Source organism: Tachypleus tridentatus, chromosome 10, assembly GCF_004210375.1.
Source record: "Tachypleus tridentatus isolate NWPU-2018 chromosome 10, ASM421037v1, whole genome shotgun sequence".
Lineage (NCBI taxonomy): Eukaryota > Metazoa > Arthropoda > Merostomata > Xiphosura > Limulidae > Tachypleus > Tachypleus tridentatus.
Genome location: NC_134834.1, coordinates 103601174 through 103626220, shown reverse-complemented (window position 1 = coordinate 103626220; position 25047 = coordinate 103601174). Strand labels below are relative to the sequence as shown.

At 34.5% G+C, this 25047-nt stretch overlaps 1 protein-coding gene and 1 long non-coding RNA gene across 3 annotated transcripts in view; both read right to left on the bottom strand.

Moving 5' to 3' along the window:
- LOC143230010 (transcription factor AP-4-like) overlaps positions 1-25047 on the bottom strand; it is a 127876-nt gene that overhangs the window by 31101 nt on the left and 71728 nt on the right. The window lies entirely within an intron of this gene.
- LOC143230012 (uncharacterized) lies at positions 1199-24120 on the bottom strand. 2 transcript variants are annotated; one of them, XR_013016182.1, is made up of 2 exons: positions 23657-24120; positions 1199-1716 (listed from the first exon to the last, which is right to left on the bottom strand). It is a non-coding gene; the product is annotated as an uncharacterized LOC143230012 (long non-coding RNA). The 2 variants fall into 2 exon arrangements; XR_013016183.1 differs by lacking the exon at positions 1199-1716 and adding an exon at positions 17323-17685.

Here is a 25047-nt window from a genome sequence, read left to right as displayed (position 1 = left end):
GGCGGTGGGTGGTGATGACTAGCTGCCTTCCCTCTAGTCTTACACTGATAAATTAGGGACGGCTAGCACAGATAGCCCTCGAGTAGCTTTGTGCGAAATTCAAACCAAACCAAACTGAAACAGAGGTTTCTCGGTAGCAGAAATCAGGTATGAAATACCCATGATTTAACACCATATTTGGTGTAGCATGCAGCGACATCTAATGATTAAAACCTACAGTTTCCAAATCGGACAAAGACTGACAGAGTTACGAGGGTCCACAGCGTCATCAGTAGCCCCACATTTACTGACAGCACTTCTAGCTACGTTACCTTCAAACTATCAAGGTCCACTGGCCGTGACTGGAACTTTACTGCACCTCGGTATGTCATCATTCACTATTAATCCCTAGATTACCTACACATGCAATATTGGAAACTGTGCAGTCTCCCCAGTCCTTGTTGAGCTGAAACCATAAATCAAGTTCAAAGTTGTTGCGGAGGTACTCGACAAAATAGATTCGCACATAACAAGGACAGTAATGATGGTAGTAATAACCTTCCGCGAGAAAAAGAAGATACACCATCTTACACTTATAATGAGAAAAGGTCGCATAATGGGATTTGAGAATCAAAGATAAAAATAATCGTTGTTCGTGTGTTTAACCATTGAAATGCTTTAACCATCATATGAAAAGCATGTTTTGGTTACAGCATATTCCAGACTTTCCAAAGGAACCCCCTCAACCCTCAAGAAAATGTTATTAAAATATTTGTTTCTTGTCATGCCATCTATAATCGCCTCTTTGTTTCTGCGTAAGATAAAGAGATCTTGTTTTAAAATAATCATTTAATGAAAACTGTCTCCTGTTCAATATCAGTTTGTTGCCTTGGCGATTTGCTCGTACCAAACAACGCATCACTTTATTAAGAAATGAGTTTCTTCCAACGACTCTTGAAATTGAGATTTAACATTTCTTTATTAAACGAGAGTAAACAACTAAACGTATTATTATAAGCTTTAGAGTAAACAATTAAATAGATCGTTAGAAAGTTTCTTGAAAGACCTTTGGTACAAATGATTAGGACTATAATTTTAAATGGAAGAATTTTTTTTTCAACCGTGGGCAAGTTTGTTTTTTTTTTAATTTAGCTTTATCCCAACCCAAATAACTATTTTGTGATTTAGTGTGTAACTTAAGCATTAAATACACGGAATATATGTTTAATTCTTTATTCCTTCTTTTACACAAAATATACAGGTATAGACATATTAAGTAAAAGACAACTGAAACAAAAATCTATATAGTTTATTTACAAAATAACAGATGGCGCAACCATAATATTCACTCCATGATATATAATGCACAGTTAAGGCTTGGTTGTTTTATGTTTGTTTTTTTTAGTTTCGTTGAAAGCTACACGAGAACTATCTGCGCTAACCATCCTTAATTTTGCAGTGTAAGACTAGAGGAAAAGCAGCTAGTCATCACCACCCACGACCACCAACTCTTAGGCTATTCTTTTACTAACAAATAGTGGGATTGACCATCACTTTATAACGCCCCTGAAAGGGCGAGCATGTTTGATGTGACGGGGATTCGAACCAGTGACATTCAGATTACGAGTCGAGTATCTTATCCACCTGGTCATGCTGGGCCACAGTTAAGGCACCGTATTCCAAATTTTCTCGATTAACAGCGCCCTTAGTATTTCAGTAATTCTTGTCACGACGACCCTAGACAAAAATGAAAACCTAACCGTTCTGTTTGTTAAATAGTTAGATCCAAACAACTTAATACTTAATAAGTATTTATGTCTTAACAACTTAGTAGCCGTTTGAAAGAATAATACATGTAAATTGAAAGTAAGAACAATATTTTTATTTCATTCTTAAATAATCACAATTACTGACGGATTGTGTGCACCTATTGAGCATTGCACGGCTTCTCAAGCCTTGGAATCAGATTGGACACCGCCACACTAATTTCCTGTTCCACACTGATTTTCGCTCGGCACTTACTTTTTACCACAGTAACCGCCACAAACCCAGATTTGTAGACATGTGACATCAGAAGTGGATTTAGGATTCGCTGAGCTTTACCACTTAGCAACGGGTATTCATCTTTTATTGAAATCCTGAACTCGTTCTATGCTGACACGTTTTGTTTTTAAAGTCTTGTCACAAAACAGCTCAATAAGATTTTCTTCTTCTACAGAGGGTAAATTCCGATGAGGTCTTAGCCTTGAATGGGTCTTGGATCCATGCAAACTTCTCCATATCTTCTGGAAAGTAATTTTCAAACCAGTCACTGAGCTGTGTCAGGTGCTCCTCAAAACCAGATTTTAGTTTGTGGGTCAAATCAACTTCATTGGATGAAACAAACTACTGCAACAGGGGATTAGTTTGTGGGTCAAATCAACTTCATTGGATGTAACAAACTGCTACAACAGGGGATTAGTTCGTGGGTCAAATCAACTTCATTGGATGTAACAAACAGGAGAAAACAGGGGATTAGTTTGTGGGTCAAATCACTTCATTGGATGTAACAAACTGCTACAACAGGGGATTAGTTCGTGGGTCAAATCAACTTCATTGGATGTAACAAACTACTGCAACAGGGAATTAGTTTGTGGGTCAAATCAACTTCATTGGATGTAACAAACAGGAGAAAACAGGGGATTAGTTTGTGGGTCAAATCACTTCATTGGATGTAACAAACTGCTACAACAGGGGATTAGTTCGTGGGTCAAATCAACTTCATTGGATGTAACAAACTACTGCAACAGGGAATTAGTTTGTGGGTCAAATCAACTTCATTGGATGTAACAAACAGGAGAAAACAGGGGATTAGTTTGTGGGTCAAATCAACTTCATTGGATGTAACAAACTACTGCAACAGGGAATTAGTTTGTGGGTCAAATCAACTTCATTGGATGCAACAAACTGCTACAACAGGGATTAGTTCGTGGGTCAAATCAACTTCATTGGATGTAACAAACAGGAGAAAACAGGGATTAGCTTGTGGGTCAAATCAACTTCATTGGATGTAACAAACAGGAGAAAACAGGGGATTAGTTTGTGGGTCAAATCAACTTCATTGGATGTAACAAACTACTGCAACAGGGAATTAGTTTGTGGGTCAAATCAACTTCATTGGATGTAACAAACTACTGCAACAGGGAATTAGTTTGTGGGTCAAATCAACTTCATTGGATGTAACAAACTACTGCAACAGGGAATTAGTTTGTGGGTCAAATCAACTTCATTGGATGTAACAAACAGGAGAAAACAGGGGATTAGTTTGTGGGTCAAATCAACTTCATTGGATGTAACAAACAGGAGAAAACAGGGGATTAGTTTGTGGGTCAAATCAACTTCATTGGATGTAACAAACTACTGCAACAGGGAATTAGTTTGTGGGTCAAATCAACTTCATTGGATGTAACAAACTACTGCAACAGGGAATTAGTTTGTGGGTCAAATCAACTTCATTGGATGTAACAAACTACTGCAACAGGGAATTAGTTTGTGGGTCAAATCAACTTCATTGGATGTAACAAACTGCTGCAACAGAGGATTAGTTTGTGGGTCAAATCAATATCATTGGATGTAACAAACTGCTACAACAGGGGATTAGTTCGTGGGTCAAATCAACTTCATTGGATGTAACAAACAGGAGAAAACAGGGGATTAGTTTGTGGGTCAAATCACTTCATTGGATGTAACAAACTGCTACAACAGGGGATTAGTTCGTGGGTCAAATCAACTTCATTGGATGTAACAAACAGGAGAAAACAGGGGATTAGTTTGTGGGTCAAATCACTTCATTGGATGTAACAAACTGCTACAACAGGGGATTAGTTCGTGGGTCAAATCAACTTCATTGGATGTAACAAACTACTGCAACAGGAAATTAGTTTGTGGGTCAAATCAACTTCATTGGATGTAACAAACTGCTGCAACAGGGGATTAGTTTGTGGGTCAAATCAACTTCATTGAATGTAACAAACAGGAGAAAACAGGGGATTAGTTTATGGGTCAAATCAACTTCATTGGATGTAACAAACTGCTACAATAGGAAGATACAGTCTTTGACACCATGTTTATTTATTTTTCTCCATAGTAGTAGCTTTTTTCTGAAACTTTCTCTGCGAGTTTCACAATGTACGTGTCGCTTCCCTGTACAGACACATTCAGTGTTTTGAAGAGATCACACAGGTTTTAACAAAAATCAGTATCCAAGAAATGTTTAGCACATATGTATTATTCTTCTTCGAGATAAGAGTAAAGTTCCTGTCATAATTCAAACACACGGGACCGTGCATTCCCACGGGAGAGCCATTGCGAGCTACAGCAGTACAACAAAGATATGTTCTCAGAACCCATATCTTCACACCGTTTTTTAAAACAAAACTCGCTTTCTGTTACCAGTTTTTATAATGTTCACCACTTTCAACACACTTTCCAGGACTAGCTTCAGTGGAGAGCTCAGGTGGTTTGATACAAGGGTTTCCCTGTGGATTATGTAGTGGGTCCACAGTGCATCAGTAGCTTTGCTCCCTATGAGTGCCTGCTATCCTCCGTAACAGCCCGACATAGAGCGACCACCATCGGTACACACGCCATTTAGTGCAGTCTAAGTTGTTTTCACACATAAAAGTGTCAACGATTTCAAAGAAATGTTGAGCCTGAAGTGATAATTTACCTGCAGCCGGTAAAATCAGTTCTTCTGTGATGGTGTGAGACTGTTTACATTTCCCGACTCCATATGCCACCATGTAGGATGCTAGCAAAACATTGCTTGGTATTAATCAGTGATGACGAGAAACCCACTTGTTGAGAAATTTATATGCAAAAACGGCTCGTTTGGGCTGAGAAAACACTTTTACATAGAAGAGCGAACAACGTTTCGACCTTCTTCGGTCATCGTCAGGTTCACAAAGAAGGTCGAAACGTTGTTCGCTCTTCTATATAAAAGTGTTTTCTCAGCCCAAACGAGCCGTTTTTGCATATAAATTGCTTGGTATTGACGCTTGTTTCAAAAATGTACCTTTTTGTTCTTTCAATTATTTTAACTTTCTGGTAAAATAATCACAGTATTTACTACCAATTTACTATACCATGTTAGGATGACTGGTCTCTAAGTGGTGTTTTAATTTACATGAAAACATGCACCCAAAACTTTCAGACATAATATACACTGTGGACATTCTTCATGACTGACATCTTCTGAAGTAAAACCAAAACCTAGATAACTGTCCTCATATTTCCAATATTTCCGTTTCTTCACAACTTTGTCACTGGTCTGTGGTTCACCATCCCTTTCTTCACTCCCACACTTCTTATTAATGTTCAAAAATCTTTCAGTTTTTATGCACAGGGACTAAAAATCAACAAAATAATTCACTGCACTTTGCAGACACATGATCACAACACCCTCAGTTATTTCGATCACTGATGGACCCGGAGAGTCAACAGGTATTTATATACAAACTTTAAGAAACTGGAAAGTTCGAGAAGTTACTGAAGCAGCCGAAAGTACAATTAAACAAAAACGTATCTAACATTCGAGAATGTCATCGAAAGAAATGTAGCGCGTCTAAAGTTGAAACTGTGAACTACCTCGAGCTAGTAGTTCGAGCGGTGTCCAACAGATGTCAATATCGCTGTTTTACTCGAAAATTTGAAATATCCCGCGGCGCTTAGTTTGGGAATTTCTGAGTTAAAAGTGTATAATACTCACCGATTGCTATTATAAACTGAATACAGTTATAGCTCTTTGTACTAAAACTTAATACGTATGTAATAAAATCGAATACAGTAAATTGAAGCTTGACGTAATGCAAAAACATCCTAATGGTAATATGTATATATCACATGTTTCTATGATGCATCGAAGTACGTTCTTCAAAGTTGGCATTGATATCACATGTTTGTATCGTGTAATGCAGTACGTGTTGAAAGGTAAATATATATATATATGTATCACATGTTTGTATCGTGTAATGCAGTACGTGTTGAAAGGTAAATATATATATATGTATCACATGTTTGTATCGTGTAATGCAGTACGTTTTGAAAGGTAAATATATATATATATATGTATCACATGTTTGTATCGTGTAATGCAGTACTTGTTGAAAGGTAAATATATATATATGTATCACATGTTTGTATCGTGTAATGCAGTACGTGTTGAAAGGTAAATATATATATATGTATCACATGTTTGTATCGTGTAATGCAGTACGTGTTGAAAGGTAAATATATATATATATATATGTATCACATGTTTGTATCGTGTAATGCAGTACGTGTTGAAAGGTAAATATATATATGTGTATCACATGTTTGTATCGTGTAATGCAGTACGTGTTGAAAGGTAAATATATATGTATGTATCACATGTTTGTATCGTGTAATGCAGTACGTTTTGAAAGGTAAATATATATATGTGTATCACATGTTTGTATCGTGTATCATCTTGAAATGTAACATTATCTATCACGTTTCTATCGTGTATCATCTTGAAATGTAACATTATCTATCACGTTTCTATCGTGTAGAGCAGTGCGTCTTTGAAATGCAACGGCAGTTTACGTCAGAAAGTCATTAAGATCCTTCGTACAAAGAAGTGGTAATCTGGAAACATGAACCATGTGATACAGCTAGTGTAAGTATCTCTGTAGTGAACCACAGTGGTAATCTGGAAACATGAACCATGTGATACAGCTAGGGTAAGTATCTCTGTAGTGAACCACAGTGGTCAACACATGTTCTTAATAAGCACCACGAGGAGCATAGAAATAGGATAAAGTGGCCTCTGATGTCAAAAGAATGGGACAATCTAATTTACTATACTACTGAAGTTCTTAGAGCAGGGTTCAAACGAGAAAGAAAAGAAACTCTTACCCAAGGTTACTTATGTCATTATCAGAGATAAATATTGAGCAAAGGAAAGTGATAACCATGCTGTAAGCTGGTGAATAGGTGACAAGTTTTAAATGAGAAATTAAGAAAACAGCGAAGAACGTTTAAAAAGTAGCTACGTAATTGTGTGGTTGGTAAAAAGAAGGGAAAAACCTCGCTTAACTACATGAGTTGAGAGTTAAAATCAAAAGAATCGATGAAGCAGTCCTAGAAAGTGGGGAAAATATGTAGGAAACTGAAATATTTTTTAATCATTCACGTAGTTTTTCGAAGAGACTCTTTGAGCTAGAACTGGTTTGGTTTGTTTAGAATTTCGTGCAAAGCTACACGAGGGCTACCTGCGCTAGCCATCTCTAATTTAGTAGTGTAAGACTAAAAAAACGGCAGCTAGTCATCATCACTCACCGCCAACATTTGGGCTACTATTTTACCAATGAATAGTGAGATTGACCGTCACCTTATATTGCTCCCACGGCTGAAAGGGTGTTTGATGTGACGGGGATTCGAAGCCGCAACCGATTACGAGTCCAATGCCTTAACCACCCGGTCATGCCAGGCCTAGCTAGAACTGAGGGCTAGTAAAGGAGAGGTTAAAGTGCATTTGTGGATAATATACGGTGATGTGAATAGAACTGTTGATCTCGAATCGGATGACCAACCAGACTAGGACATGAGTGTAATGTAGGTAACATCAGCTTTGAAAAGATCGATCGGGTTGTGAAAAACGCCTAAGAGAGAAGTAGAACTGTCCTTGGAACTAATTTAACCAACTATGAGATTTACAGGAAATACCCACACGTCCCAACAATATTGGCAAAGCTGCTTGATAAGATATGAAAAATGGGTTGTGTAACTGATGAATGGTTTATAGCGAAGAGAAGAAAAACTAAAACCTTGGAACACTTCCAACTGATGCCACTGCTTAATGTGGACAGTAAATTTATTTCAGTGTATGTGCCAACAGGCTGGCCAGATTCCTGTTGGCATGGCTACATAAAATATCAGTACAAAAGGCAGAAATATTGGGATCTTCAGGGTGTCTTCAGCATGATTTGGCAGCAATTCAAGAAACAAAAAAGATGATTTAAATCGTTGAATATTTAGATCTAACAAAGAATAATTTAACAGTTGGATATTTAGTGCTAACAAAGGATACTTTAACTGTTGGATATTTAGTGCTAACAAAGGATACTTTAACTGTTGGATATTTAGTGCTAACAAAGGATAATTTAACTGTTGGATATTTAGTGCTAACAAAGGATAATTTAACTGTTGGATATTTAGTGCTAACAAAGGATAATTTAACTGTTGGATATTTAGTGCTAACAAAGGATACTTTAACTGTTGGATATTTAGATCTAACAAAAAATAATTTAACAGTTGGATATTTAGTGCTAACAAAGGATACTTTAACTGTTGGATATTTAGTGCTAACAAAGGATACTTTAACTGTTGGATATTTAGTGCTAACAAAGGATACTTTAACTGTTGGATATTTAGATCTAACAAAAAATAATTTAACAGTTGGATATTTAGTGCTAACAAAGGATAATTTAACTGTTGGATATTTAGTGCTAACAAAGGATAATTTAACTGTTGGATATTTAGTGCTAACAAAGGATACTTTAACTGTTGGATATTTAGATCTAACAAAAAAAATAATTTAACAGTTGGATATTTAGTGCTAACAAAGGATACTTTAACTGTTGGATATTTAGTGCTAACAAAGGATAATTTAACTGTTGGATATTTAGTGCTAACAAGGATAATTTAACTGTTGGATATTTAGTGCTAACAAAGGATAATTTAACTGTTGGATATTTAGTGCTAACAAAGGATAATTTAACTGTTGGATATTTAGTGCTAACAAAGGATAATTTAACTGTTGGATATTTAGTGCTAACAAAGGATAATTTAACTGTTGGATATTTAGTGCTAACAAAGGATACTTTAACTGTTGGACATTTAGATCTAACAAAAAATAATTTAACAGTTGGATATTTAGTGCTAACAAAGGATACTTTAACTGTTGGATATTTAGATCTAACAAAAAATAATTTAACAGTTGGATATTTAGTGCTAACAAAGGATACTTTAACTGTTGGATATTTAGTGCTAACAAAGGATAATTTAACTGTTGGATATTTAGTGCTAACAAAGGATAATTTAACTGTTGGATATTTAGTGCTAACAAAGGATAATTTAACTGTTGGATATTTAGTGCTAACAAAGGATAATTTAACTGTTGGATATTTAGTGCTAACAAAGGATAATTTAACTGTTGGATATTTAGTGCTAACAAAGGATAATTTAACTGTTGGATATTTAGTGCTAACAAAGGATACTTTAACTGTTGGATATTTAGATCTAACAAAAAATAATTTAACAGTTGGATATTTAGTGCTAACAAAGGATACTTTAACTGTTGGATATTTAGTGCTAACAAAGGATACTTTAACTGTTGGATATTTAGTGCTAACAAAGGATAATTTAACTGTTGGATATTTAGTGCTAACAAAGGATAATTTAACTGTTGGATATTTAGTGCTAACAAAGGATAATTTAACTGTTGGATATTTAGTGCTAACAAAGGATACTTTAACTGTTGGATATTTAGATCTAACAAAAAATAATTTAACAGTTGGATATTTAGTGCTAACAAAGGATACTTTAACTGTTGGATATTTAGTGCTAACAAAGGATAATTTAACTGTTGGATATTTAGTGCTAACAAAGGATAATTTAACTGTTGGATATTTAGTGCTAACAAAGGATAATTTAACTGTTGGATATTTAGTGCTAACAAAGGATACTTTAACTGTTGGATATTTAGATCTAACAAAAAATAATTTAACAGTTGGATATTTAGTGCTAACAAAGGATACTTTAACTGTTGGATATTTAGTGCTAACAAAGGATAATTTAACTGTTGGATATTTAGTGCTAACAAAGGATAATTTAACTGTTGGATATTTAGTGCTAACAAAGGATAATTTAACTGTTGGATATTTAGTGCTAACAAAGGATAATTTAACTGTTGGATATTTAGTGCTAACAAAGGATAATTTAACTGTTGGATATTTAGTGCTAACAAAGGATACTTTAACTGTTGGATATTTAGTGCTAACAAAGGATACTTTAACTGTTGGATATTTAGTGCTAACAAATGTTTATTCTTCATTATACCTTAAAGTGACTGATTTGGTTTGGGAACATTTTTGCGTAATTTGTGAACTTCAAAAAATTGTGATTCAGTGTTAACACAAATTCTTGATAAATGTTTTGACTAGACGATTCACCACCACTTGACAACCATTGAAACTACATATGCTTATGGGATATGCAATTTCATTACTAATCTTTTGTTTTGGATATGGAAATAGTGATAAAAAAAAGACCAATAGATTTCTGGGATTCTAACTGGAGCAAATCAGGGACTACCATCCCTGAGGGCATTCATGTATGATATCACTGTCATATCTCCATGTAACACTAGGGTTAACGTAGTTTTTACAAAACTTCATAAGGCGATAAGATGATGTCACATGAAACTTAAAACTAAGAAAAGTAAGAGTTTGGCCATTAGGAAAAAACACGGTCATTCCATGTAATTTCTTCATTTATGGTGAAAGAATTTCAACTGCGTTTGGACAATATGTTAGGAGTTTGGGCACTCTTTGTTCCTTTCAAATAGATCTAGAGGGAAAACAATTCAGAATCTATGTGAATGATTTGAGACTATTGAAAACCTATTATACCTGAAAAGTCTATGTAAGGTTTGGTGTCTTTAGTTTGGTCTCTTACCAAGGGCTTTTTGGCCTCTACAGGTCTATGATATACCTATATCCCTGGTTGAGGCTATAGAAAGACAGAAATTGCTCAGGGTTCCCAGGAGCTTCAGGGTGAACTATGAAGATACTTTTAAGTTTGTAATTTCACATATATCATTAATGGAAGAATAAAAAAGTTGTTAAAGCTAAGCTTTTTATCATGTTGGAAAAACAAAGGATAACGTTATCAACAAATATTGGCATAACTTCGACATAGACAGAAAGTGGGATGTAGAGACAAGACGGACAGAAAGTGGGATGTAGATACAACGTGGACAGAAAGTTGGATGTAGATACAAAGTGAACAGGAAGTGGGATGTACATACAACGCGGAGGAAGTGGGATGCAGATACAACACGACAGGAAGTAGGATGTAGATACAACACGGACAGGATGTGGGATGTAGATACAACACGGACAGGAAGTAGGATGTAGATACAACGCGGACAGGACACTTGGATGTAGATACAACGTGGACAGGAAGTGGGATGTATATACAATACGGACAGGAAGTGGGATGTAGATACATGGGTTACACATATGGAAAGTATGTTAGCAATGAAGGATATTCTAGAAGCAGCACAAAAGGATAGGAGGGGTTTAGGTTAGAAAAGTCAGGTGTTATTTTTGTAAAGTAACGTGGAAGAACGTACAAAAATGGTAAAAGAAGAAATTAGAAAGGCCGAAGAAGTAACAGGCAGTATCTTAGGTTTAGCAAAGTCAATGTCAGTTGGAGTATGGAGTCATTTAGACCTATCTTTGTGCTGAGAGCAGTGTATGACGAATTTGCTAGTCCAATTAATTTAGTGAGGTGAAAAGTAAGAATGGTTGAGAAGTGTCCAGAATATTCTTCTACGGGAGCTCTGGAAGATGTAGGCAGAGACAGGTACATATGGAGGTATAATGAAGTATTTAATGTTATAAAACAGTACACTTTTATGGCTTGTGAGGACACAGAGAAATATGTAATTGATAGAGAATATGAAAGCATCGAGTCTGAAAGAAGGAACGATTCTGAGAAAGATTAAAGTTATCAAGTTATGAAGTTGTCTGGTGTTAAAGGGAGCTACTATGTTTCAACATCACAATTAGCGTTTCGTCCTATGACTATGATAATAGGGCAATGAGTGCATATAGTGAAATATAGCTAAGAATGAAATATGGTGTTAACATTTAAACTTACTGTGTAAGAGCAAGTCACTCAGGTATGGATACCTTCTTGGGAGTATTATGTTAAAAGCTGGAGTTGTGATGCAGTGGAAATACGACATCGAGGATTCTGTAAACCACTCTACAGGGTATTTCTTGAGGTGTCTGAATAGTGGGACGATGCTTAAAAGAGGCATTGGAAAAGATAGATCAAGGTACATGGACTTGGAACCAGCACAATAACAGAAGGTGCAAGCAATGACACGTGATGCTCGGTGCCATGTTATGTCGTTCATTTGTCGTTGGGTTCGGTCGTGAGTGCTGTATTAGAATAGACTATAAACAGCATCACCCACAATTTCAACTGATGGCCTGAACATTGGGCAATGGTTGAGGTTTGTTTTGTTAATCGTATATCACAATGCTTCTTCTGAAAGAAATATATATATATGACATGTTTCTATCACATGTGTATCTATTTTGACACAGATTTACAAACCGTGTTTAATAACCTTTTATTAAATAATATTCATCCACTTATTTCCTGGAAATGCTGTGAGATTATTTATCTAGACTTACCAAGGTGAAGATATCTCTTGTACCTAGTGTCATTGGAAACAAATGAATAATCGAAGGAAACCAGGAAATTACCCATATACAAACATTGATGTGAGGCTTAGGTTTAAAATCCGGTATTTGATTCTACGTGTCAAAGGCGGCGGAAATAGCTGAGTGTATAGCTGTACAAAACAAATACTTATATTAAGTACGTAAATCAACAGTAACTACATACATACGTCAGTAGTGGATTTAATTACAGTCCTGGTCAACACATTAATTACTTCTACATATAACTTTCAGATACCCAGTACCTCTACATATAACCTTCCATATACAGTTCTTTTTTATATAAATTTCCATGTATTTTAACTTTCAGTTACTTTATTTGACGTCCCTGCATGACTAGGTGGTTAAGACGAACGACTCGCAGGTTCGAATCTCCGTCACACCAGACATGCTCCCCCTTTCAGCCGTGGGAGCATTATAATTTTACAGTCAATCCCACTATTCGTTAGTAAAAGAATGGCCCACGAATTGGCTATGGGTGGTTATAACTAGCTGCCTTTCCCCTGGTCTTACACTGCTAAATTAGGGACGGGTAGCGCAGATAGCTCTCGTGTAGCTTTGCGCGAAATTCAAAAAACAAACATGTAAACAAAATGTTCACTTTAATAGTTTTATTTTATGTTTTACTTATTCCACTACTGTCCAAGTAAAGAATTGGTGATAAAGAAATCACGAACAACTGAATAACGTAAACATTTTCTTAGGAAAAAAATGTTTTTTTCTAATAAATTTTATTAATAACATCATACCAGACAGCTCAGAGGAAGCTGGAGGCGGCGAACCACGTGCTGTCTTTTGCCAACGTCAATTGCATCACCACACATGGAAAAACACGTGATGTTAATAAAGAAACAACGACGCAGTTATTTTCCTTGAACTTATTCATAAATAGAACATGAGTGATTTTACATCATATTTTAAACTGATAAAACTTATTGTGATTCAATAAAAGAATACTGTCCCTAACATTACCGAAACTTGTTTATGAATTTAAATGTCTTTTGTTTGTTGTTAAGCGCAACGCTCCACAATGGACTGTCTACATATTCCTTACCAATGATGTTGAAAACCGATTTTTAGCGTTATGAGATTTCAGGCTGAGACGTCAAAAGTCCTTAAATGTACTAGTTCAGCTCTACGTATATTAAACCTGTCACTAGATGGCTGAAAAAAACGTGTTTAACTTTAAAACAAATCTGGTATGAAAGACTATGATATTCAAGTTATCATGGGGATTCACCAACTTTTAAGATCTTGTCCGATGGAAATTAGGAGAGAAGTCAACGTATAAAAAACAAAACAAAAACTCTTAATGCATAAGCTTTCAAAGGCCTGACTTAAATGGAACTACATTACCGTGCAGAAGTCTTAGGACAAGAGTATATTTTGTTATTCTTTCCATTTGACGAGGCTAATTGTTCCATGCCATTAGAGAATGTAAATTTCAACACTGTAACAATGCTTCATTGAACATTGTTGACAGCTTAATGAGTCAAGGTGAATATGGTTGCCATTCTTTGAGATTTCCATATACTTGTACCAAGGATATGTCATAAGAGTTCTGGTTGAATGAACATAGTGATCAAATTTAGGTCATGTTACCCCATGCATTGTGTTAACTATGTAGAAAGAAGGTAGCATAAAGATGGCGTATGGTACCAGTATATACAAGAAGAAATCAAGTTACTAGTACTCCATGAATAAACCTTGTTAAACAAAAGTGTTTAATATTATATATTAAGTTTTATTGTCATGTCGAAGTCCAAAAGGTATAGAAAATTGTCAGTAGAGCAGAGAGTTTGTATGAAAGGTTTACGTGATCAGTAGAGCAGAGAGTTTGTATCAAAGGTTTACGTGATGCTGGTTGAACTCTCCGACAAATCGTTGCAGACTTGAAATGCTCCCTAAAAACTGACAAGTACAGCCTAGAACATGAGATAGATTAGAAAATAAGAAAGGAAAAAACAGAACACCTAAACTCAATGATACTAATGTTAAGTATCTTTGTTTTTGCAGCCTTGAGGACAGAAGGAAAACTGCTACTGATCTCAAGCATGAGATAAACAATCATGTAACAAATGACAAAAAATTGCCAATATACACTGTGTCAATAAGTCTCACCTAGAATGGAATATTTAGTCGTGTAACAGTTAAACAAGCCTTTACTTCGATCTCCAAATATTGTTAAGAAACTGGAAGTTGCTAAAACGTACAACAACTGGACTGTTGATTATTGTAAGAGGGTGTTATGGACAGATAAATATTCAAATAATTGGTTCAAAGCGTAGGTTATACGTTCGACGAAAGAAAGGTGAAAGATACTCACCTCGATGAATAACACCTACCATGAAGTATGGGGGAGACAGTGTGATGATGGTTTAAAGGAAATACTTGTAAAACAGATGGAATAATGAACCTGTACAAGTTACATCAGATACTGGTCCGTCACGGTATACCCAGTGATTTGATAAAGGATTCTACTACCAAAAATATAATGACCACAGACAATCATAAAACCTACACAAAATTACTTTGCTAAGAAAGAAGCTTCTGGAGACATTCAAATAATGCAATGACCCCGTAGTGACCCGATCTTAGCCCAGTTCAATAGATCTGTGATTTCATATATCAAGACTTGATAAATCAAAATTTACTTTCAAAAAAACAATGGGACAACAATTCCACAGAACAATTTGATTAAATACATGGAGACGATGCATTAAAAACTGTCTACAATGAAACAACAATTCCACAGAACAATTTGATTAAATATATTGAGACGATGCATTAAAAACTGTCTACAGTTATTAAAGTAAAATGGGGACACACAAAATATTAGCTGTTTGCTGAACTTTAACACAATATTTTAACTGTATTAACACAGTACTGCAGTTTAACTGTATGAACACAGAACTGCAGTTTCACTGTATGAACACAGTACTGCAGTTTCACTGTATGAACACAGTACTGCAGTTTAACTGTATGAACACAGTACTGTAGCTTAACTGTATTATCACAGTACTGTAGCTTAACTGTATTATCACAGTACTATAGTTTAACTGTATGAACACAGAACTACAGTTTCACTGTATGAACACAGTACTGTAGCTTAACTGTATTATCACAGTACTATAGTTTCACTGTATGAACACAGTACTGTAGCTTAACTGTATTATCACAGTACTATAGTTTAACTGTATTATCACAGTACTGTAGCTTAACTGTATTATCACAGTACTATAGTTTCACTGTATGAACACAGTACTGTAGCTTAACTGTATTATCACAGTACTATAGTTTAACTGTATTATCACAGTACTGTAGCTTAACTGTATTATCACAGTACTATAGTTTCACTGTATGAACACAGAACTACAGTTTCACTGTATGAACACAGTACTGTAGCTTAACTGTATTATCACAGTACTATAGTTTAACTGTGTTACAGATAAACTGTAATGTTCATATTTAGTGCGATTTTGACCATACTTACTCCACACGATTTGTTACTCCTTAAGATATATCCTCATGTTTCAGTATACACTAAACTTACTCCACAAGATTAACCTTCATGTAACAGTGTACACTACATTTACTCCACAAGATTAATCTTCATATAACAGTGTACACTACATTTACTCCACAAGATTAATCTTCATATAACAGTGTACACTACATTTACTCCACAAGATTAATCTTCATGTAACAGTGTACACTACATTTACTCCACAAGATTAATCTTCATATAACAGTGTACACTACATTTACTCCACAAGATTAATCTTCATATAACAGTGTACACTACATTTACTCCACAAGATTAATCTTCATATAACACTGTACACTACATTTACTCCACAAGATTAATCTTCATGTAACAGTGTACACTACATTTACTCCACAAGATTAATCTTCATATAACAGTGTACACTACATTTACTCCACAAGATTAATCTTCATATAACAGTGTACACTACATTTACTCCACAAGATTAATCTTCATGTAACAGTGTACACTACATTTACTCCACAAGATTAATCTTCATATAACAGTGTACACTACATTTACTCCACAAGATTAATCTTCATATAACAGTGTACACTACATTTACTCCACAAGATTAATCTTCATATAACACTGTACACTACATTTACTCCACAAGATTAATCTTCATATAACAGTGTACACTACATTTACTCCACAAGATTAATCTTCATATAACAGTGTACACTACATTTACTCCACAAGATTAATCTTCATATAACACTGTACACTACATTTACTCCACAAGATTAATCTTCATGTAACAGTGTACACTACATTTACTCCACAAGATTAATCTTCATATAACACTGTACACTACATTTACTCCACAAGATTAATCTTCATGTAACAGTGTACACTACATTTACTCCACAAGATTAATCTTCATATAACACTGTACACTACATTTACTCCACAAGATTAATCTTCATGTAACAGTGTACACTACATTTACTCCACAAGATTAATCTTCATATAACAGTGTACACTACATTTACTCCACAAGATTAATCTTCATATAACAGTGTACACTACATTTACTCCACAAGATTAATCTTCATATAACAGTGTACACTACAATTACTCCACAAGATTACTCTTCTTGTAACAGTGTACACTACACTTACTAATTAGGCTAATTTCATAGTGTTCACATTTTCCCTATTAAATGCTAAAAAAAATATTTTTATTTTCCCTTTTCTTATTTTCATCTTTCGAAGCTCTACTCAAATAAGTAGCTGAGTCTAACAACGCAAAATGCATATTTTTTCTTTGTGTTCACTGGCCTTAAGAATTTGACCATCAGTGTATATTTTATCTGTCGATCATTACAATAAGATCTACAAGTTTCATATTCAAAATATCTGTTTTACTGTTATAGCCTGCTCTGGTCTGGTTTAACGTATAGCGTGCTCTAGTCTGGTCTGATGGTTGATGTATAGACTGCTCTGGTCTAATATCATGGTTGACGTATAGCCTGCTCTGGTCTGATCTTATGGTTGATGTTTCGACTGATCTGGTCTGGTCTCATGGTTGTTAAGCGTAATGCTGCACAATCTGTATTCTGGCCACTATGGGATTCGAAACTCGATTTTAGTGTAATTCTGTTGAATTGTCGTCGAGCTGGTGGAAGATTACAGTTATGTACAATAGGGTCAAAGTTTTATACTCTAGGATTACAGTTATACTCTAGGATTACAGTTATACACACAATGGTTACAATTATATACACCAGGGTAAGAGTTATTTACAGTTATGTATACTATGACAACATTTATATACTCTAGGGTTACAGTTATATATGCTAGGGTAATAGTTATATACTCTAGGGTTACAGTTATATACACTAGGGTAACAGTTACATACACTAGGGTTACAGTTATATACACTTGGGTAACAGTTATATGCTCTAGGGTTACAGTTATATACACTAGGGTAACTGTTATTTTCGCTACATACATGACATATGTGAAGGATTCCAATAGGAAACAGATATCAGCAAATTTAAAAAATCTACTTTCACAAATGTGGTGTATAGATGGCATTACTGGTGTTTACAAGAAGTGTTGCGAGGCTAAATACATTTTTGGATGTTAAACTCGCATTGAATACTAGGGAAAAGAAACACTAACTACAAAAGTTTAAAGTTAAACTTATAATAACCTTGCAAAAAGCCCTTATTTTTAGTTTTCACCTCCCTATCCGAACTTTATCATAAGAGGGACATTACGAGAATATGAGATATCCTTTCAGTAAAAACAAACATCCTCCAATTTCGACACTAAATGTCACCAACGTTTGTTTTTCAGATTGGCTAACATGAGCAGTTCACAAATGTTTAGGCCTAAACCTCACAAAAAGGCGACATTTATTATTCCGTATATCAGTAACAGATCTGAAACATACTTTCAAACAATTCCAGCTCAGTTAGTCAAAAACTGGAGAAATCTTTGAGAAACGTTTTATTCCAAATCCCATCACTTACACTACAAACGCTTACTCTGTCAAAGATGGTGTGGAAAAGAACCTAGATCACTGATTTATTTGTACGATATGCAATAAAATGTTTATAGAGGGTGCTTATAAGCCTTTCCTTACTAGAACTGAAGATCTCCAATTAACCAAATCAAGTTTGGCACTGGTAGAGTCTTCAAGTACGTGTTAGTTCAACCTTTTTTTATATATATACCTAGCTTTCTAGAAATTTTAGAAAAGATAAGATGTTGAAAGATTAAGTTCTTGTATATTTTTGAAAATTATTTAATATTAATATTATAATTCAAAGTAACTTGTGTTCGATAAAAATAAGAATTACAGTGTTATAGTAGGCTTAGTAAGTGCAAGGGTACTTTGGGTTTAGCTATAATTCAAATTACTGGCAAATCTTAAATCAGGTTTAATACATTTTTTCAATATAAATACAATATAAAGACTTATTCATTGTGTTTTGAAGATTAATGTGTTTATTTGAACTCAGACCCACTAGTTTGAATATTGTTATAGGTGGAATATAATATAAATCAAGTATACACCAAAGACTAGTTATTGTCACTTCTAATGACGTTATGTTTCAAAGTTTTATATAATTAAAGATAAAGTTTATTATTATAGTGTTACGACAAGCTAGTGATAAAAAGTAAAATAATTGATGTTTAAACGTTGGGCTTATAAGTAAGTGTTAACAATAGACTATTGGTATTTGTTTGGTATAACTGAATATTTATTTCCAGGCAACAAGCGTAAATACAATCTTTAAAACTAGTGTATGAAATAGGTGTTCACAGTTTTTTAGGTGTGATGGGTGCAATAAGTGGCTTTTATTTGGGAACTCGGGACTGGCGTGTTCTTTTAAGAAAGCTGGTATTAAAGACGAGTAATTTGTATGTATAGGTTGGAAGAAAAGTTGAAGTCATAATTAAAGTAGCTGCAACAGATAAAGTGTAGTCTGTTGGAATAGGCAGAAGGAATTAAACAGGAGTTTAAACTTTTACATTCATGAAGGTAACAATGACGTTAGGAAGAGTAGTGTTTAAACTAAAAGTAGTGATACATAAGGTAACAATGACGTTAGGAAGACTAGTGTTAAAACTAAAGGTAGTGATACATAAGGTAACAATGACGTTAGGTAGACTAGTGTTAAAACTAAAGGTAGTGATACATAAAGTAACAATGACGTTAGGAAGAGTAGTGTTAAAACTAAAGGTAGTGATACATAAGGTAACAATGACGTTAGGAAGAGTAGTGTTAAAACTAAAGGTAGGGATACATAAGGTAACAATGACGTTAGGAAGACTAGTGTTAAAACTAAAGGTAGTGGATTTAATTGTAAGGAACATGTTCTATTGAACAAATATATCAGCCTTTCGTTGCTGGAGACGAGGAATTATCGGAGCGAAGGAAAACAAAGGGAAAGACGTGAATGATAAATTTAAAGAGGTTGTAGTTATAGGTGATTATTTTATAACGCATGGGGATAGGATAGTCTCTGAGTGAATAGGGAGACAAGAATTAGATTATGCCACCTAGGGGCACAAGTAGAGGATATAACTGACAGAGTACGAGATATAATAAACGAGACTAATAGAGATGCAGCTTTTGTGGTGCATGTAAGGACTAATGTTATATGTAATGGTAGTCATAGGAGCTAATTAATAAGTGCAAAGGGTTGGTAAAGGCATTTAAAGAAAAGTCTTAGGTTGTCTAAAAATAAATGTAATTTTTGAACTGCGAAGTTGAGAAAAGTATAAACAAGTGTTGTAAAACATGATTTAATCAAAGTAAGTATCATTTACTTTAAAACACTTTTCCCAACATGTAATGATGCTGTTTATGCCGTTGCTGTAGAAATCAGAGTTTCTATGGTCAGTGAGCTCTCTGAAAGCTTCTTCTACAGCTGCCTGGTATTGAAAGCGTTTATTATTCAAAAGTCGTCAAAGTGCTTGAAAAAATAAAAATATATTGGGAAAAGGTCTGGAACATAAGATGGATGAGGCAGAACCTTGATTCCCAATTCATTCAATTTTTGGAGCGTCATCATTGACAGGTCTCATAACGCCGATTTTGTTGATCTTCAGTCAACTCACGTGGAACCAACTTATCCAACTTCTTCATCTTTCCAATCGCACTCAGGTGGTTGGCAATGCATGATTTGCTTATGCTTAATTTTTCTGCAAGCTCACATACTGTTGTACGAGGGTCTGTCTCAACTGCTTCCCTTAATGTGGTTTCATCTAAGTATGGCTTCCTTCCATACTTCTCTGTGTTAAATCCTTTGGAACTAATGTTTAACTGTATGCTCAGTAATAGATCCATGGCCGAATGCCTGGCTGATGTTCCTTGTGGTTTCGGTAACTTTTCGTCCAAGTTTGAAGTAGTAGTGAAATATCAGACGAAAGTCCTTCTTGTCCATGCTGTCTTGGGGATTACGAAACTTACTCTGAGTAGAGTTGAAACAGCAGACAATTAAGACATCTTGCAAGCGACAAAGGCTGGATTAAACCAACTCATTAATCAGTTTCTAAATGTCATCTTAATAATTCCGACGTTTATTTCTGGACGACATGATACCATAATTTAACTGTGACAGGGATACTGCTCAGAAAAACTGTTGAAAAGCAGCTATTAGTACCTTACTGGAACTAAACGCTAGGCTTAGGTTAGTATTTAACGATGAGCAGATTACTGGTTGGACATGTAAGATTAGTGCAATGAAAGAAAGGAACTTTCTAGAATTGATGGTTTGATTTAAATAATATAGAGGTTGGCTTGTTTGCTAGGACTATTAATTCAGCTGTAAGAGAAGTTTTAAACTTGGAGTAGATAATGGTCAGGACGAGAATAAACTTAATAAAAATAATAATAACAGTCATAAAAAGTTTAGCTTGGGAAATGAGTATTTCTGTAGTCATAAGGGTAGGCTTAATTGTTACTGCTATAGTGCTGGGAATGGAGGATTTTGATATGATGGGAATCACTGAAACAAACTTAAATATAAATGATTTTGACGAAATTTCTTTGAAATACATTATTACAGACTGTTTAATAAGGATAGCTTACTAAAGAGAGGAGAAATGTGAAATGTGAGTTACATCCTGTTGAAGTTGAGGATATCTGAGGTAACAACAGGGAGATGAATCTGCTTGAGTTTCTATTAGTGAATATAAAGGGAAAAAGCTTTTAGTAGTAATTTGTTACAGACCACAAAATGACGTTGATAAAATTAGGGATAAAACTTACAATAATATTAAGATTCCAGCTGTCAATAAAATCATAATTATGGGTGATTTTACTTTCAGGCAGATAGATTATGAAATGCTAGAGTCAAACTGTGACGGAAAAAGGTTTCTGAAAACTATTCAAGATGGCTTTGTTAACTGATTTGTCAAGGAACCTTCTACAAACAACTCTATTTTGGATTTATTGTTAACTTTAAATATAGAAATGATTGGGTGAAAATTGAAGAACGTCTGCTCAATCAGTTTCAATATCTTGCTGCATACGAAGATAAGGAATAATACCTTGGTTACAAATTAAACAAAGTAAATTTTGAATGGATACGACAAGAATTACCTGTTGTAAACTGAGCAGCAGCTGAGATATTTGGAGAAAGTGATTAGATTTGCAATTTTTTTAAATATTCAGGCTAAACATATCCCTTATAAAAAAACACTTGAAAGTAAAAAATAACAAGTTGGCTCGCAAATAGTTTAAAAGATAAAATTAAAGAAACGTACCAGATATGTAAGAAATTTAAATTGGCTACTAGAATGAGAGATTTTGAAGATTATAGAACATCAACAAAGTTGGTGAAACAGGAAATTAATACATCATAAAGATGTGTGTGAAAGTATGGCTTAAAATATAAACATTTAAAATATAAAACATTAACAATTTATGTAGAAGAGTGGCTGGATGGAAGAAAGCAGAGGGTTGTTACAAATAGAGTTCAGTCAAACTGGACTAATGCAACAACCGGAGTACCTCAAAACTCAATCTTAGGATCTTTGTCCTTTTTTTTACTTATATCAGTGGCACACACGAAAGAATGTTAAATAATATTTAAATTTACTGATGGTATTAAGGTCTTGGGTGTTGCTAGCTGTGAAGAGGATGCTGCTGATTTACAAAATGATTTAGATCATTTAGTGAGTTGGGAAAATAAATGGCAAATGGGTTTTAACTATAATAACTGCATGGTAGTACATCTAAATTATCATAATTTGAATTATTAGTATAATTTGTATAGTAATAACCTTAACAATGTTATGAAAGAAAAGGTCATTGGTGTGATGGTTGATCAGTCTCTAAAGTCGTCCAAGCAGTGTGATGTTGCTAGTGGCAGGACAATTAGAATTTTATGTTGTGTCTACAGAAATATTGAATACAAGTCTAAAGAGGTTATAATTTCTTTACATATGTCACTGATTAAGCAACATTTGGCATGTTGTGTTTAGTCTTGGGCTTCATACCTTAGGAAGGTCATTGAATTATTGGAAAGGGTTACTAGAATGTTTTCTGGGACTAAGAGGTTGAAATCTCTCAAATCATTTTCTCCTGAAAAAAGGAAAGTTAGAGGAAATATGATTAAGGTATGCAAGATTTTAAAAGGAATTGATAAACATGATCCATCATTGAATTTTCATACTTAACAGTGACAATAGTAGAAGAAGAAACACAAACATAAGTTTTGGCAGGGTAGGAGTCATTTTTTAGCTGACAGTTTTATTTTTCTAGTAGGTTGGTTGACTATTGGAATGAGTTATCTTTGGATATTTTGGAGGCAGTTAATTTAAATGAGTTTAAGAGAAGTCAAGATAACTATGCCAATGCCTTTAAAATTAATTCAAAAAATAGTTATAGTTTATAGGTTGGGACAGCCAAGGTGGACCAGTGGGTTCTATGTTGTTCAAAACCATTATATTATATTATTCTCGATAATATAGTCGTACGTCATAGTTTGTACTTCCAAGTGAGTCCAGTGTTTTACAACATTATAAAAATATAAATTTTTATATTTTCACACTCAGGACAACCTCTATTACACATATGTACCAGTATAGAAATCTGCTAATGCCGGTCATAATATAATTCATACCATGAATGGGGTGTAGGTTGTCTTCCACTATTTCGAACCGTTCGTTTTATTCGTTATCCATTTCGAGTCTATTCTCGGGTTGTCCCGAGTTTCGTCATGCGATATTATTCAAACTGGTTGAGTCACCTTGTGACGTACGGACGGACAACACTGTAAAGATGACGAAGTGATTAGAAGCATCACCACCACCCATTATAAATTCGCACTTCCTTCTGTTGAAGATTCAAGTGAAACATCATAACTTTGGGTTCGAAATGAAATTTAATAATTAGAATTTAAAATGATAACAGTTTTAAAAATTGTTTTAGTCACATCCTGGAAGTGTCCTTGATAGGGAAATTTGACGGATGTGGCTCCGTTTAAATATATCTACTGTGGTTTTGTTTCCTTTGAAATTGTCCTTGAACAAAGACAGCCATTTCTGGCACAAACTGGGCTCACTCGATGCTATAAGAAAATAAATTCATTTTCGATATCTCTGGTGGGCGCAAGACAGATAGTCCATTGTGTAGCTTTACACCTTACAATAAACAAATAGCGCTGAAATCTCTTATTTAACTAGATTGTAACATGTATTTTTACTATTTTTCGTTGTGGTTTCTCTCTTTATGTTAACGTTTACACTTACGAAACATAACGTACAAAATGCACAATATGTCGTCTTTTTTATTTCTAGGTCAAATTTTTGAGAACACCTTTTCTTAACACTTTCAGACTTTAACTTACACTTTTTTTGCAAGTTTTAGCAGCTGGATTTTGTATCTGTTGTTGTGAGTCTGTGTTGTTGGCTCTGTTATTATGGATTCTGTAAAACATACATTGTTGTACGTATCACACATTCTAATTTATAAAAGAATAAAAACAACACGTTTGCATTCTCACATTCTTAGTTTAGATTCATTAAAAATTAAAATAGCTACTCGTAACACCTAGGAACAATGGTCAACAATAAGTAATGAACATTAAAATAGCTACTCGTAACACCTAGGAACAATGGTCAACAATAAGTAACGGGTACTAAAAATATATTCAAACTTATCTAAATAGAATCACGTCATGTCCAACCTGTCCTACCTCTCATGAAAGTAGGTACTTGAGCAAAACTATTTTTGGTATCGTAAAAGAGAAAGAATTGAAGAGCGAAAATAATTTATAATAAAGACCTTGAAGTATGAAGGAAGGTTCTCAAGCGACAATAGAATAATAGAATTACGTGAATTACCTTTTAATTACATTTTTAATTAGAAAATCACAGGTTGTATAACATATTATACCAAAACAGGTCGACCTATCAGATGTGTTAGAAAACTAACACCGATCTTGTAGGGTCAAATTGGGAACATGAACAACAAGTTAGGCGACATATCATACCAATCTCAGTTTTATTGACT